General features: G+C 40.4%; 1 long non-coding RNA gene across 1 annotated transcript in view; it reads left to right on the top strand.

Annotated features, from left to right (window-relative positions):
* The window catches only part of LOC124417702, an 89,898-nt gene that overhangs the window by 31,647 nt on the left and 43,014 nt on the right, over nt 1-15,237 (top strand). Inside the window, exon 2 of the long non-coding RNA XR_006938537.1 lies at nt 7,236-7,345. This is a non-coding gene — a long non-coding RNA (uncharacterized LOC124417702). The remainder of the gene's footprint in view (nt 1-7,235; nt 7,346-15,237) is intronic.

Below are 15,237 nucleotides of genomic sequence, written 5' to 3'. Positions count from 1 at the left end.
AATCAAGAGTAGATACTGACACAGGGGAGATCTGGGGAAAATGTCCTTGAATATATAAAGTAATGTAACATCTGAGAGAGGGAAAGCAACTGCTGAAATAAGCCTCCAAGAAAGAAATGGAATTAAAGTTAAAAGGCAACCAGAAAAAAAGCAGCGAATGCTTTCAACTTAAAGGAAAAGAATCCGCCTGAGTCCATGCAGGTGGCCATTGCCAGCCCACCAAGACTTGCAGGGTGTTTGAGTAAGAGACGGGTAAGACTGTGCTACAAAGCAGTGCTTGGCTTTGTACAGTTGTGAATCTATCTTATGAAATTTATGTCTCTGTCTTGGGTGTGAAGTGCCCACTATCCAGATTTAGCAACAAGTGCTGATCCTGCTCTTATAAACATTTGGGTCTGTGGAAAAATACAGGCAAAACAGCATGTCACCTCAAAACCTATAATGTGTTATCTCTGCAAACTTTTGTGAAAATAAACAAGAGATTGAAAGTGGCATGAGTTTGCAGCAGAGAATACATTCATTTCAATTGATGTGTTGGGAATGGGCAGTTTATAGTAATGAAGCATTAACTTAATAAGTACAAAAAGTCATTATTGCAATTCCTTCTATTTAATTGTTTTTTTTTTCTCTGCTATTGGTTTGACAGTCTCTGATTTACTCTTGGTATTTTGTTCGATCTTGAATATGTGGACATTATACCCATTGCTGTGCATTTTTCTCTTTCCTTTAGCCTGTTAATTTTCCATTCTTTTAGACCAATTTCTTCCATGTGTTTTTGAGCATGGGTTTTCTGCAAGTTTCTTCTTTGAAAGGTAATTTAGGGCTTTCATACTGAAAGTTCAGGTTTATTGCTTTAAAAAGGCCTTGTTATATAAGAAAAAGAAATGACTGATTTGCTAACCTATTTTTTTTTTTTTTTACTCTTTGGTTATTAACAAGTCTTCTGAGGATTATATAAGTTCAGAGATTCTTGTACTTCTGCCAGAAGTGTGGTACATTTCCAGTGGGTATATATAACTATTTAATGCCTCAGATGCAGCTGGATAGGCTGGGTTTACACACACCCAGAGTCTCATGCATGTATCTGCTCCAAAAGTGATTCTCTCTTTTGCCATAACTCTTACTAGACTGTTATGTAATAAAGAGCCAGGTGCCAACAATCGTATCAACGATGCCCCAGCTAAATCTGTTTTAGATAGAAGTGCACCTGCCAGAAGTATTTCCCAGGACATGCTATCATTTATTCTACAAATTCAAATAATGCTTATTCTCTTGATTAAATTACACCTAGAAGTCTAGTCAGATATGTAAAGAAAACATGGTAGATAAGCCAAAAAATGAATAAATTGGAGTCTCTGATCACTGATACAGATTTTATAGCCCTAGAGCTCTGTGAATTCCAATGGAATTACCTCAAATTTATACCACTTGAGCATGAAAAGATTTGGAAGCGCCTGTATGAATTTGCTATTATTTCTCTGGAAGGATATTTGCAGAGATACATTCTACTGTCATTGTACTGAATCATGTGCAACAGTAATGAATACGTGACTTCTGTGTCTGTCCTGAGCCCTAGACTTTGGATTTTTCCACAATCAGAAAGATTGTTTCTAAGCTCAGCAAGTGTGAGGCTGTCTGCACTACAGGGGCAATTTACTGACTTTAATGAATGCAAAATTTCACTACTGACATCACTGTGTAACCGTGTAGGGCACCAAGACACAAGGGGACAGTTGTCTATCTGTTGTTAGAGCTTTTATGAAGTAGTTATGACTTAAAAGTGGAATACAGCTTTCAAAGCCTGAGTGCTTCTTTTTGTAAACAAACAGATCAAATGTTATTTCTCAGAAATCACAGGTGAGAAGACCGACCAAGCCTGGCTTCCAGCAGCACTACAGAATGATCTCAAGGGATTCTGGATGCTAGCATTCCTCTGTGCTTATCCAGACCTACTGATCTCTGTGCTGACACTGGAGCAAAATATTCTGGCTTTGCAGCCACAATTCCAGCCTTCCTCTGCAAATTCTCCTTAGGTTTTTCATACAGCAGGTATTTCTTGAGCACCATTCCTGCCGTAAATCACCCTCCTGAAGAACTTATTTGTTTCCACTAAACACATCAGGAGTTAAAATGAATTCAGGTGGTGACACCATGTTAAAATTTGCTTTGAGAATAGGTGCCTTGCAGAATTAGGGAGTAGGGGAATTTTACATATCTGCTCAAATCCAGATTCTGTATGACTGAAAGTTTTTATTGTCACAGAGCCATGAAATATGAGATCATCTTATGTCATTTCCTGCAGAGCTTTCTGCCAAACAAAGCTGTCTATTTATGGCACCTGCTGGGATGTCCAGGAGAAATAAGGGACTGGCTAGCAAACAGACTGGGTTGGTTTCTGAAGCCTTATCGCCATGATGTCCATGAATGAAAAGAATATTTGTGGACAACCTTGGGGAACACTTCTCTGCCTTTTACCTACACTGTAGAAGGAGGCTGTGTCTCTCTAACAGGATGGGGTTTTTCTATTTGAATTGCATGGTTTTGCTGTTCAGATGAAAGCCGGTTTCATCTTAGGTGTGCAGTAGGTGATAGTAGGTTGTGTTGAATGGTCATAAGTTATCTAATGACATAATTGGGAATTTTGAATTCAGAGATCATCCCAGTTCAAACTTCATATTATTTTAATATTTCATCATTTGTATTGTTACAGAATTGTCAACAGTTCCTATAGTATTAGAGAGCATTGAAAGGAGAGCTATGAAGATGATGAAGAGTCTAGAGGGCAAAATGCGTGAGGAGTGAGTGAGGTCCCTGTGTTTGTGCAGCCCAGAGCAGAGGAGCTGAGGGGAGGCCTGATGGCGGCTGCAGCTCCTCACAGGGAGCGGAGGGGCAGCGCTGAGCTCTGCTCTGTGTGACAGCGACAGGGCCCGAGGGAACGGCATGGAGCTGCGTCAGGGGAGGGGCGGGTGGGGGTTAGGGACAGGTTGTGCACCAGAGGGCGGTGGGCATGGAAGGGGCTGCCCAGGGCAGTGGGCACGGCCCTGAGCTGTCAGAGTTCAAGGAGCATCTGGACAATACTCAGAAATATGGTTTGAGTATTGGGTAGACCTTTGTGAAGCCAGAATTTACATTCAGTGATCCTTGTGGGTCCCTTCCAACTCAGGATAGTCTATGATTCTCTAGGCCCCTACAGCAAGGTCCGGCCGTCTTTGTGCCAGCAGCACAGAAGGTCTGGCCCTCACCTGTGGAAGAGTTAATCTTTGAAGTGTGCGATCAGCCTATCTGATTTCAGTTCAACCTCCTTCCTCTTCCACAGAGGGGGTAATGGGGGCTCTGTGAAGGGGAGATCTACTATAGCTGAGTTTCCCTTGATTAGGTCTTAGGCTCAGAAAATGTAAAATCTGAGTGGCCCTAAGAGTCTTTTAGGAGAGCTGGAACTAAGCGTGGGCTATGAACAGATCCTGAATTGGGGGTCAAACCTGATTTCTTTGCATCAGCTTTTCCTGAGCTGTACCCAGCAGATCCCAGGCACAGCTGAGAAGATAAAAAGCTATAAAGATGTTAGTGCTGGTAATATTGCCTGTTCTTTTGGCACTTAACTTCCCTGTTGGATGAAAGCCAGCTTGTCTTTGTATTTTTTTGTGTTATGGATTCTCCTGAGATGCTGCATACTTTAGGTCAGGTTTTGTAATTTGTGCCAGTGATGTAACTGAGAGTAAATCTATTAATTCATTTCAATGTAGCAAATAGGAATCTGTACCCTTACTGCTACTGCTGAATCAGTAAACAGAAGTTAATAAATTGTGCCACTCTGTAGAATTTTTCTGCAGAAGGGAACCTGTAAAAAATGTGTGTGCTATTAAGTATTAAAGAATTCAATGCATTTTTGAGTTTGCAGCCTTTCAGTGAGGAAGAAGACAGATATTACAGTTTTTTGATTGTAATTCTAAAGGCAGTGACTTGAAACCAAATTTTGAGTGACAAAGTTTTGTTGTGAACACCAACAAGTAGCAAGTGCAGGTTAGGGTGTTTGTGAGAAACAAGCTTAGCAACTGCACAAGGGTTATATCTGCAAGAGTTATGAAAAATACATCATCTACAGAGGACCAGAAGTGAAGCATCACAGGGCTGAGAAAGAAAATGAATAAGCCAGGAATGAAAAAATATAGTTTGATTGGAAACTAAGTGTTGAATGATCTAGGCATCCGTGCAGTGCAAACAGCAGTTCAGTGTAACTTCCAAGGGACTCGTGCTTTCAGATACTGCACGTATGGAGAAATATTTAAAGTTATGAAGGGTGCTGTGATATATTTTTTTCTGGAAGTACTGTTGAAGAATTAAAATTCACAGGCAGCTTGATTTGATTTGCTCAGTGACGTAGAACGATGATGCTAATGGGCTGAAAATCATCCTGCTAAAGAAAGACACTGTTCTGCTAAAGAGAACAGACAGTGAGTGGCACAGTGTTGCAGGAGAGACTATTAGTGAGCAAGGTGTCAGTGACAGGGTCAAAAGAATGAAGATAATTAGAACTATTTTGCCAAAAACTCTCATGTCACCAAGTCAAGATTTGGGAGATTTCAGCACAGGTCAGAATAAGTAATAGATCTTGTCTTTCACTAAGGGGAACAAATGCAGAATTTACCCGTTTCTTGTTGCCTGAGTGTAAACACCAAAAAAGTGACTCCAGTGATTTTTTGTCGTTAGCTGTTACAGGTGGTACAGAGTTTAGATCAGTAGCTCTGATGCATGCAATGTGTCCTGATCTGGTTTCATATAAAAGAGAAGTGATGGGGCAAGCAATTGGCTACTATTTTACAGTGAACCATTTTAGCATTAAAGTCAGACTGATGTGACTGTCATCTATTTGACGGATGACATAATCTGAGTGTTGTTGTACAATTTGCCTCAGAGAGCAGAAAAGGAAGCAGAAATTAAATAGAATAAAAAATAACAGGGGTAGGAGCATGAATGATTCAAAATGTGGCTCCTGTACTTTAACTGCAATGTAAAGCAAATGAAGTGTCATTCTGGCTTTTAGAAGGGCTTCAGAGACTTCCAAAAGTTACAAAAAGACAGGGTTTTGATTTAGGAAATGGGATTCATTATGGTGTAATTGTTGGGAAGCAATGCTGACTTTGCTCAAGTGCAGAATGGATTGAGAGGATGGATGTAAGACCTTAAACAGATCAATATTTAAGCACTGTTGTAGGAGGGGTATTTGGCTATCAAAATTTGTTAGGAGTGTCCAGATTTTCCAAGTGCTACCTGTCATGAAAAGGAAAGCAGAGAGGAAAAATATTTTACAACCAGAGTTTTATACAAATGCCAGACTCTTGTGAATAAGATCACTGAAACTAGAAGCATATGTTTGGATTAGAAAATATGTTTGGAATGACAGAGATGTGTTTTGTTAAGATGACAGCTAGAAGATGGAATTAGCAGGTCAGTGGGTTAGGAGGAAAGGCAAAACAAAGGGAAGGAAAGGTTCTACATCAACATGGTTGAACAAAGTTGCACTAGAGTTATGAAAATAACAAAATAAAAAGCACAGGGCACATTCTAGTCTTGGTTTATTTCAGAATTTTAAAACCAGAATTTGGTCTCTTCTTTGAGCTACCATTTTACTATTCTTAATTCCAGCCTACAGAAAAGGATCTGAGGTAATGACTCACCCATCTAAAGTTGAATGCGACTGCAACAGCCTGCTTGAATACAGCTGAAAAGGGGGTTTTGTTGTGAAGGAACATCGTTTATATTTATTTATTTGCTATTAATAAATAAAGTACATGACAAGGTGTTACTATCAAAATCACTAAGAGAATCAGAAGATGATTGATCTGTTTTTGTACACAGATCTCCCTCGTTATCTGTTACCATGTTTTCAGACAGTCTAGACACAGTGGAAGCCTTTTGGTTCCCAAACATTCTGTGACCCGGAAGGAAACGTGGAGACAGAAGAGCAAATGACTGTACGCAATAGTTCTACACTCCAGCTCTCAGTATCACACTCCCTGTCTTGTCTAGGGGAACTGGACCTGAGCCACAGGCTGCTGGTTGGACTGGATTATTGAGAAAAGCAGGTACAGGTGAGGTGGAGAACATGGATAGGTTCAGGTGTCTGTATGATGGGACAGAAGCTTAAATTTCATGCTGAAAGTTTAATGATGGTGAACAAATTTGGAGTGCTAGATAATGTGAAGACAGCAATTGTCCTTCTGATTAGAAAAGCAAATTCTTATGAAACATTCTCACTTTAGAATAGCTGCTTATTAGGTGTGGAGTGTGCAGGTTGAGAAATGCACCAAAAGAATTACTTTGCTATCTCATAAGCTTATTCTCTTAGTGTTCATTAACTTCTTGTCGTCATTACAAGTTCCAGCCTGCCATTAATCACCACCAGAGAACATTATAGTTCTCACACCAGGGGACAAAGCCGAGTTTTTAGTTCTGAGCTGTATGCTTTTGTTCTTAAATGTTTTTGTTAGTTCTGTGGGGAGAAACAAAATTATCTTTCCGCTCCTCAATCCTTGGTCAAACATGTCTCTAACATCACCATCAGTGATCATGTTTCAATATGAATAGGCACAGAGACCGCAAGGATTGTGTTATTCAGATTTCATTTGTTAACTTAGAACAATACATGTGCAAAACAAGACAAGTACAAACATGATAGAAAAGTCTTCAGAGATGGAAAATGTAACTTGCAGGGCTGTGTAGATTGTGCTCTCAGCTGCTCTGTAATGGAAGATGAAACTTGCTTCAGATTAATCTTGATTTTCACCACTGCACTGAAGAACAAAATCTAGCCCATTTTAAAAATCACTTCCCTTCCTCTTGATAGCAAAATTGGAAAAGAAATATGGCTTCGTTTTCAGATCCTAGAAAACCCTCATCATGCAGAACTCTGCATATAGAGCTTGGAGCTTAGCGCATGACAGGTGCAGATTTATGTGTCTAATAATATTAGGATCTTAGACTGAGTTTTCCTTGCTGATTGAACTATTTAATAATATTAAAAGATTGCATCATTACCTGTATTATATTTTTTCTTTAAATCATTTTGTTAAAATAATGCTGTTAAAATAATTCTGTTAAAATGAGATGAACCTACTGTTTCAAAGCAACGGTATTATTTTGAGAATGTATTTAAATAAAGCTTGTGTATAAACAGAGTAGAAAATAAAATATGTATTTTTATTGAAAATTCTGCTTTTTTTTCTTTTTAATCTCAGATCTGAAACTTTCCCAGAAAACCATTTCCAAAAACAGTGATGTTCTATGAGAGATTCCATGCTGAGAGATCATTCCTTCCAATTGCCTGACTGTTCCTCCAAAAACTTTGGTAAGTTTCACAGTGATCTCAAGATGATTTTCTATTGAAACTTAATCCTTTTTGTCATGTCTTTTGCCCAGAGACTGAAGACTGGGCCAGCCATTCCCCAAGGCAGGGCAGCAGAAAACATACACGTTGACTGTAAGTGGAAGTGAATGACCAGCAACTGCCCCGGCATGGGGTGGGTCGAAGGGCTCAGTATAAGCCCCAGGCATGCTTGGAGCACTTTCTTGTTGTTCCCTGAAGTCCTCCTATGTGTCCTCTCCTCTTGTCCCCCTTTTCCTCTCCCTAATGGGAAGGAGCAAGGGCAGGGAAAGGCAGCATGACCAGAGGCAAGGGCTGAAATCACGTTGTCTGCACTTTCCTACTGAAGATTTGAGAGGGAACAGAATCCTTGCCTTGCCCCTGCTCAGGAGTCGAGATGCTTTTGGGTACACCCTTGTGCACACTGATGTGGAGAACGATGCGCTTACATACAAAGATACCAGAGAGCACTTCTGACATCGTCTCCCAGTCCTGTGGATGCGGCACAACCAGCAGCAATTTGTCTGCTCTCCAGGCATTGATTTATTGAGTTGAGAGACTGAGTGCTTGCAGGACAGTAAAGTAGAGAAATTAATAGGAGACTGGAGAATTAATAATGTGATGTGGAACCATTCCTTATTTAGTTACCAGAAGAAATGTGGCTCAATCAAAGAGCCATAAAACTGTCCAATGGATGGCTGGCCTCTGAGAAAGGAATTTGTGTGAAATCCAGTTTTGAGTGTACCGATATCATTCCCATTAGGATAATTTACCTAATTAGTGCTGACCGTTGTCCCTCTCAAAAGCAAACTAATGATTAAATTGCACCAAAGACCTTTCTCTGCAGGCATCACCTCGGTTTTTTTTCAGTTTTTGGGCCTACCTGAAAATTCTTGCAGATGCTTATTTTTAATGCTGTAGATCTATTCTGTTAGTGAGGGATGGGGCTTTGCAGTTGTACATGATGTGTGTGTGTGTTAGCTAGAGACACCGGTACCATTGGTGTCAGTGCAGTATAGAAAACGTCTCAAGTTGTTGGTGGAATGAAATGACCTTGGGAAGGTGCAAAGAAGACATAGCTCTTTTCAGCATTGCCCAGCGCTGGGACAAGAGGCTGTGGGCACAAATTGGAACACAAGGGCTCACTCTGAGCACCAGGCAGCACTGCTGTGCTGTGCCGTGCCACAGCACTGGTACATGTTGCCCAGAGGCTGTGGGGTCTCCTCCTTGGAGACTTCAGAAGCTGCCTGACCATGGGCCTGGGCCCCCTGCTCTGGGTGTCCCTGCTGGGGCAGAGGTGAGCCAGATGGACCCAGAGGACTCTGTCAGCTTCTGCCATTCTGGGGTTCTGGGATTCTATGGTCTAAGTGCTGTGCACTGCCAATTTGTTTTTTTTTTTGTGTGTGTGTGACTGAAGAGGGGAAGTGAGACAAGGCAGCAGCTGCAGCTGTGCTGTTGTCTCTGCTCAGTCTTTCACCTTGCACATGCTTACCCTATTGTGAAGGCAGCTGTAAAATAATAACAATTTTTTGCTCTCTCTTTCTTCCCCTGTGAAATACTGAGTGAGAAAGTAGCACTTGAAGAACAAGCATTTTTGTATCGATGAAGAAGAAAGGAAAGTAAGAGCAGGGAGAACTCTGATGTAGGGGCATTATCCTTATTTCACCTCAGTGTTAACAAAAGCATTAACAAGCCTGGAGTGCGCGTGTGAAAAAATGTGCTGGCAAGCATGTGGCCATCCGCTGCACACCTGCTGCTGCAGCTGGGCAGGAAGGCAGGAGACGTGTGTGGAGATGTGGGTCTACCCTGTACTGCAGTACTGATTTCCATACCGATTCCAGGGTGCTCCACACCCTGCATCACAGTGCATGCACACAGCCCCAGAATCCTCTGCCATGGCCCTGTGAGAGCCCTGGATAAACCTCCCACTAGTTGTGGGACGGACAGCAGTGTGGCTGGGGGCATTTCTGAAGAGCTCAGGTGGGAAGTCCTGCATGGTCTGGGTTCATGGTCAGGGCTGCGTGTGTCCATGTCCACCTCCCTTCTTCTCCAGCATCCACAGCCTCACATGAGGACCAGGAGTAGTGGCAGCAGTAGTGAGGGGAGAAATTGGGTACCAGCAAAGAGCAAAGCCCTGGGAATGGTTGGAAGTGGTTCAGAGGATGCTGAGCCATTTCTTTTCCAACCTAAATGACTCTATGGTTCTCCAAGGGACAGGGTTTTGTGGTGGGACTTCGTGCATCAGGCTGATGGTTGGAGTTGATGTTCCTGAAGGTCTTTTCCAACCTGAAGGATTCTATGATTCTGTGAATCGCTGTGCTCTCTTCAATCAGTGTTTCTCTGTTCAAGGAATAGGCTTCAGACTTGGGTGCTACTCTTGTGTATGAGACTGTATGCGTGCTTATTGCTTGTTCAGCCAGCAGTCCTGATACAGGATTTGCTTAAATGCCCCAAAAAACTAGGGAAAATTTTTGATGTATTCAGGCAGGGGAAGAGGAGGCAGTGTAATTAGAAAACAAAACAAGAAAAGAAAAGAAAAGAAAAGAAAAGAAAAGAAAAGAAAAGAAAAGAAAAGAAAAGAAAAGAAAAGAAAAGAAAAGAAAAGAAAAGAAAAGAAAAGAAAAGAAAAGAAAAGAAAAGAAAAGAAAAGAAAAGAAAAGAAAAGAAAAGAAGAGAAGAGAAAAGAAGAGAAAAGAAGAGAAAAGAAGAGAAAAGAAGAGAAAAGAAGAGAAAAGAAGAGAAAAGAAAAGAAAAGAAGCTAAAGGAGAACTAATTACTGCAGTCATTTTTTTCCTGGCTTTGTTAATGAGGAAATGGAATTGGGAAGCAGAGATACTGTGTATGAAACACTTTGACAGTTTAAAAACTGTAAACCACATCTAGTGAGACTGCTTAATTTTTAGTACTAATAGCAAGGTTGTGCCCAGCACAGCAGTTTCCGAGTTTCAGTGGTACTCTGGGAATAGAGCTGCTGTTTGTAACAATATTACTCCTCTTCTTCTTTCCTTTTTTTATAAAGCCTCATCACCTCCCATTTATTGTGGCACTTGCTGTGTGTAATAAGAATGAAGGAGGTTCGCACATTTGGAGCAGCTCCTGCACATCTCTACACATCTCACTGAGCTCCCCAAGTGCAGAGGAGCAGGCAGCTCCTGCTTCATCCCCCCTTGAAGTACACCAGGGTACTTCAGCAGCGCTGACTTTCACCCCGCTTTGAAGGCAGGTGAGGGGCTCATTGCTGATGACGGTTCATGGGGTGAAGCATGTCTAGGTGACAGTCCTTTCCCTGTTCAGTACAGTAGTTGGTAACATCAGGTGGACGTAAAACACTTGTAAAGAAAACTGTTCACCTCATAGCATTTTTTTGCAATACAGGTTTTCTTAGCAACTTGATGGAAGAAAACCATGTGTCTGCTTCTTACTCTGAAAGAATCAGAAGTCAGGAGAGAAGAGTTGGTACATTTTTTTTCTTTCATCCTTTTACCTTCCTATCAAAAGTATTTTTAGCTTGTCATGCGGTATCTATTTGCACTCTACAATGCAGGCATCTTGGAATGGATCCATTTGTAACCACTGCTTGGAAATGCCATGCTTACATTGAAGGCAGTTGGATTTTGATATGTAGGGGCTCCAAAGGATCAACAGCCACTCAGCTGTGCTGTAGATTTACTGATTTACATGAAAACTCACATGCATTTGTTTGTGTGTTGAACCACTCCCTTTTTTGTAAGCAAATATGTTGTTTCTTAAGCCCATGTTTCATCTTCTCTCATAAATCTGCAGCTGTTGAAATCCTGGCTGCATCCTAATATGCTCATAGAATCACAGAATCACCAAGGTTGGAAAAGATCCCTAAGATCATCCAGTCCAACCATCCATCTACCACCAGTATTGCCCACTAAACCATGTCCCTCAGTACCACATCTGCATGTTTCTTGAACACCTCCAGGGAGGGTGACTCCACACCTACTGTCTCTTTTTTCCTCTGGGATGACAAATGTGTTACACAGAGTATTATGTATGTAAGTAACCACAGAAGAAGAAAACAGAATTTTCCGTTCTCTCAAATCTTCCTGCTACAATTGTTTATCCTAAAGGGTGCTGTACTGGACAGTTTCCTGTATAACTAGGAACGTTTGCACCTGCTCCACCATGGACCAAGTTCAGAGAAGGTGTTAACTCTAGTTTGACAGGTTGGAGAAGAAGGTGATTTGATGTTTTGCTAGAGAAAAGTGGATTTGCTTTCAGGTTGGAAATGTATAGTGACACTGACATCTCTTGGGCTGTGTATCCTGCAAGAGGTCTGAACGTGACCGTGTCCAAACATGATTTTCACAGTTTTGGAATGGAAGGTGAAATACTGGATTGCTGCATGCAGTCCTCTGTTCTCAGATGAATGCAGGTTATCCAATATCTTTATCAAGCTCCTGTTTACACCGGTGATGTAGTGTTTTTTTGTTTGTTTTTTTTTTTTTTTTTTTTTTTTTTTTTGCCCAGCTGTAATGCTTTTCTAGAACCTGCTTTTCTAAAGGCTCAAAACCTTCTAAATCCATTCTTACACATTCAGGAACAATTTATACCCATTTGTTCTCTTGCTAGCATTTTCCTTTAGCTTAAATAGCTCTTTCTTCTCCATGTGTTTACCTCTCCCCCAACATATTTATAGAGAGCAATCATAACCTCCATTGTTTACCACATCTCTGTTTACTATTTTAATTAGAAATAGCAGCCCTGATTTCTCCTTTTTTCTTTTCTTTATGAAATAAGAGATTGATTATCAGATATTTGATGCTGCCAATTTTTTATTATTTTTTTTCTTCTGGTTCTAATTTTAAATGGCATCAATTTATTTAGCTTGCTGCTCATACTGAAAAAGAATGTTATGCCTAATTGGCTGCATTTTTGTAGCTACACAAAGGGGAGATTGCATAAAGGCGAAGCAATTGGATTCTCTGTCAAAACAAATTAGAAAGTATATTTTTGCTTCTTATTAAGGTAACAGAAATCCTTGGTTCCTCTGCAGACCGCATAATCATTTGACCTATTTATGATCTCAGGTGCACTTGATTCACCTCCAAAGACCAAATGAAGTGATAACTGTAGCCAGTCGATAATCCAGGACTTAGCTGGCCCAGGAGACATTAGTATTAGTGTCCTATGGGTGATGTCTAAATTAGATGGCAGTCAGGTATGTGTGCATTAGAGTGGTCATTAGAGTGGGCAGATGTGCTCAACTAATGGCTTACAGTGGGGATTGCTGCAGGGGGAATTCCTTGAGAGAAAAAATGTGAATTAATGTGAGACAATGGGCTATACAAAAGGGTGCTTTTCCATGAGCTGGGATAAACATTTTCAGCAAACTGCCTTGTGACAATTACTTGAAGAACAAAATATGTGACTTATTAATTCAACATGAAAGATGAAACTAATATGGGTGCATAAATGCTGGCCAGTAAAACCATTCAAAGCCAGGTCTTTATTCTAAATACATAAAAGCACCCGACTAGCACAGGAATGCAACATAGAGCCCTATGCACAACAGAATACAACTCCACATATGTAAGCAAAAAGTGTCTATGATCTCATTACACCACTGAGAGCTAACCAACGTTGCTCCCAAATCGCAGAGAAAACTAAGTGCACAAGCGACCTATGTACCAGCATCTATGCAAATCTCAGGCAGATGCGGAGATTTATACACACTTTACACACCCCTGAGGAAATACCCATTTTATATCACTGATGGAGCAGATGTATTTTCCTCTGTGAAATGTGCATGGAATCTAATCAGAACGAAGTGTTTAATGTATTCACAACAAGCACACACCATCCTGTAACTTTACTAGTAAACTGGTATGGAGAGCACTGTCATATCTGAACTAATGAGAGGTTTTATTGTATGCCACGACTATACATTTGCATGAGTGCATTAGCAGAATCCTGTGCCATTCCAACTGCACTTCAAATCCTTATCCAGACAAAAAGAACTTTTATTCTGATTGTAACTGGAAATGTGACGAAAAAAGCGTCCAGTGTGAGATATCATGATCCCTCCAACATTTTGATGTAGGTTTCCAGTATTACCTTCTGCCCTCCCCAAACCTTTTAACTTTATGGATCTGAAAGGAAGAAAATCAAGAAAGCTCTGGGAAGAAAAGTCTATCTCAAACAGAGCTCTTGTGAGCAAGGCCCGCATCGGCATGTTTTACAGTGGAGAAGTGATTATTATGCTGCAGAATTTGAGCTCATGTACTTGTTTTGATGTCATAATATCGAAAGAAAAGAGCGCAGTGCAGTTAATGTCCGTGTAATCCTAAACAATATAAAATGAGACATATATTTGAAGCATTGAGGCATTTGATTGTACCCTGTGGCACGGTCGTGGATAATTATGTAAGGATCCATAAATAAAACATTTCTAGTACATAAACAAAATAGAAGCGTAAGAAAAAAGAACAAAACATGAAATAATGTATCAAGAAGGAAATTCATCCTTTAATCTTTTTCAGACTTTGGATCGTAGCATTCCAAGTGAAGCAGAATTACTCATAGCGATGTCCAGAGAAATACATAATTTACAACCTATGCATTGCAAAGATTTTAATCCTCAGATTTTTTGTGAGCTCTGCAGATGGAGAAATTATTGTTAGCCTTTCTAAGCCTTTGATACTAAAGTGAGAAGATCCAAAAAGGGGTGCATTAGTGTCCATCAATTTAAACACGGGATTAGCAAGATGTTAGTGTTGAATCCAGGACAATGAAAGCCTATCTCAGAAAGCAAACAAATCACTCATCCTGCTGCTGGCATCAGCTGGCAATAACGTTGCAAGGCAGACCGCTCGTTCCTTGGAACTTGTAGCTCACGTAGTGACACAGATATTTGTCAGTATAATGAAAGCCTAGGAGAATGGAAGATATAATTTGGAAATGATTTAGGTAGCTGAGTTATTGAGGGGTTAAGTATAATACAATTATTTCAACATGCCAGATGATATGGTAGCCAATTTTCAGATGTGACGTTATAATGATAAATGAGTTCCTAAGATTATTCAGGATGTTACTGCTGAACGCTAGCGAGACAGGTTTTGGTGTGCGTGTGTGAAAACCCAAGCTCTGTCAGAAGCAGGGTGCTAAAGAGATCATTCATACTGACTGAAATGTAAAGATATAAAAATGAAGTGTTCTGGTTCTAGCACTGATTCTTATTAATGTCATTTTGCAACAAGTGAAATGATAAGAGGAATATTTGGAATAGAGAATGTCTTTAAGGCTGTTGCTCAGAACCATCAGGACTTTCTCAAAGCATGGACTTCTCTGTTTGTGAATTTAAAATTAAGCATTATTTGCTGAACAGGCTTTATTTCAGTGATGACGATGGAGCTCTGATCATTTAAGGCACAGTAATTAGCAGTGAGATTTTCCACTGGTTCATAGATTGGCATCTGTCCAGTGAGTGAGTGGAGCTACAGCTGAGAGTCCTCATCCAAATCTGCATCTGACAGAATTTGAATGCTGTTTCGTTTTAAAGTTTCAAGCTTCCCCCCCTCGCCCCCATGGATTTAATGCAGTCTTGTGAAATGTAACTCCTTGGATAAAGCACTGGTATAGTGCTGTAGAATCATGACTGATGATAAAGAGAGTAAGGGTTAGTTGATCACATTTGTTGAGGGGATTTGCCATCTTCAGGAAATTCCGGGATATGGGAAAATCACTGAGTTACTTTTGGAAGTGCAAAGACAGAATCTGAGTGTTTCCCACTGAGCCCTTTCAACAAAGGGCTTTGTTGAAAAAGAACAGAAATATTTCATTATAAAAAAAAGAAATGGAAATTTGGGTGTGACTATAATTCTATTAAAAGGATTGGTGAACTGCATAGA

This window comes from Gallus gallus, chromosome 2, assembly GCF_016699485.2.
Source record: "Gallus gallus isolate bGalGal1 chromosome 2, bGalGal1.mat.broiler.GRCg7b, whole genome shotgun sequence".
Taxonomy (NCBI): domain Eukaryota; kingdom Metazoa; phylum Chordata; class Aves; order Galliformes; family Phasianidae; genus Gallus; species Gallus gallus.
Note: the sequence above shows the minus strand (reverse complement) of the source record. Positions and strands in the feature narration are given on the sequence as shown.